At 35.0% G+C, this 2086-nt stretch overlaps 1 non-coding gene across 1 annotated transcript; it reads left to right on the forward strand.

Annotated features, from left to right (window-relative positions):
• Positions 1–292: 292 nt before the first annotated feature.
• Positions 293–399, forward strand: LOC125400878 (U6 spliceosomal RNA). The gene has a single exon (XR_007232121.1). It is a non-coding gene; the product is annotated as a U6 spliceosomal RNA (small nuclear RNA).
• The last annotated feature ends 1687 nt before the right edge of the window (positions 400–2086 follow it).

Here is a 2086-nt window from a genome sequence, read left to right on the forward strand (position 1 = left end):
AACAAGGACTATCTCTAACTCTTTTACAAATTTTGGGACCCTACTCCTCATAATAAGTTGCCTTGCCCATCCATAATACAATGAGTAGTACTAAGTCTTACTGCAACTAGATATGCCATGTTTTGATAATACTCATGGGATTTCTGTACACTTTCTTAAACAGAAAAGTAGGAGGAGTGTATTGGGAGGAGAGAACAGAGGAGAGATGGGGGAGAATGATTTGAAGGAGAGAAGGGGGAAGATATTGTCAGCTAGGATGTAAAATAAATGAATAAAGATATTATTAAAAATTGTGCTCACTTTGGCAGCCCATATACTAAAACTGGAATGATATAGAGAAGATTAGATTGGCCTCTGTGCAAGGATGACACACAAATTCATGAAAAATAAAAAGAATGGAAGTAGCATAATAGTAAACTATAATGATGCCAAAAAGAAAGCATAGCCAATACCCTACATTATATAGATTTGGGAAAGAGTTTTCTTAATAAGATTTCATTGTATCAAAAATTAAGACTGACAAGTGGGATTTCTCAAATTTTAAAATCTGAACAGATAAAGAAACAACAAATTGGGAAAAGAAAAAACCCAAAGTATATAAGAGAATCTTTTGCCAGCTATATATTTGAGAAAGTATTAATATCCAGGATATTTAAAGTAATCAAAATCATAGAAAACAAATTACCTACTTAAAATGGTCCTCAGACCTGAAGAATAATTCATCAGAAGAAAAAATATTGGCTAAGTAGTCTGTCAAAAATATTTTATCATCTCTAGCAGTTAGGAAAATAATAAATCAAAGCAACATTGAGATTTCATCTTATCCAATGAGAATGGTAAAGATCAAATATCAACAAAACTGAAAACAAATACTGAAGTATGTGATGTACACAGGGAAACCTCATTCACTGTGGATAGGTTTTCTAACAGATTCAGTCACTTATATCTAAATACATGACAAAGAGCTTTTAATGCTCATAAGTATATTAGTGGTCAGAAAAGGAAATGGTGTGGGAGGTCCTTCTGTCTATGTGTTGCTTTTATTAGTTAATAAATAATGAAATTGTCTTGGCCTATAGCAAGATATAACTTAGGTGAGAAAAGGTAGGCTGAATGCTGGGGAAAAGAAGGTGGAGTCAGGGAGAAGCTAAGGAGACACTGCCAGAGACAGAGATGCTGAAACCTTGCCGGTAGACCATGAACCTTGTAGTAAAATATAGAATAATGGAAATGGACTCATTCTCTATGTAAGAGCTAGCTAGCAATACACTTAATCGGCCAAGCAGTGATTTAATGAATATAGTTTCTTTGTGGTTATTTTGGGGAGTCTGGGTGGCCAAGAAATGAACAAGTAAAGGGTTGTTCACACTAACAGCCTCTTACAACATGGTTGACAATATATACATTAGTGAACTTTTCTTCTCTGGGTTGACAATGTTCTCTCTAAGAGATACAGACAAACCAACAAAAACCTAAACACAAGATGTGAGAATCTCTGGTTCCAGTTTTTGATCATGATTATCCAAGAGATTCTCCAACATGTAGACTATTGCTAGTACCCTTGGTTGATCTCAAAAGTAGAAAGGTAGAACATTGGACGTGAGGACTCATTAATTTCAGAAATAGATCAAGAGGTCTTCAATCTAGAACTGACCTACAAGTCTTTTCTCAGAAGACAAGTTTTCATTGTGTATGATGGCAACATGCAAGTTTTCAAAGGAAGGAGACAAATAAAAGTATGAGGCACAAATAATAAAAGCTCAGAGATAGAAACTGAAGTTCAAACCGAAGGTAGGAAAAACAAAACAGCCAGCCACTGGCACTTAACTCAACCTCATTCCAAAATGATGATTCTGCCTCCAGGAATCTGTAATGAAACTGTGTCTGAGAGGTGTCTCCTCCCATTTTAAAATTCTCTCTAGTACTGGGATTATGGGTGTTTAGCACTACCTACTGATTTCTATGGAAAGATAGTATATGACTACTGGGATTAAAGGTGTGTGTCATTGCTGTCTGGCTGTTTTACATTTCTGATCTTCTGGCAAGCTTTATTTATTAAAATTCAAATTAAATGCCACTAAAACAA

Source organism: Myodes glareolus, chromosome 4 (genome assembly GCF_982192425.1).
Source record: "Myodes glareolus chromosome 4, mMyoGla1.1, whole genome shotgun sequence".
Taxonomy (NCBI): Eukaryota; Metazoa; Chordata; class Mammalia; order Rodentia; family Cricetidae; genus Myodes; species Myodes glareolus.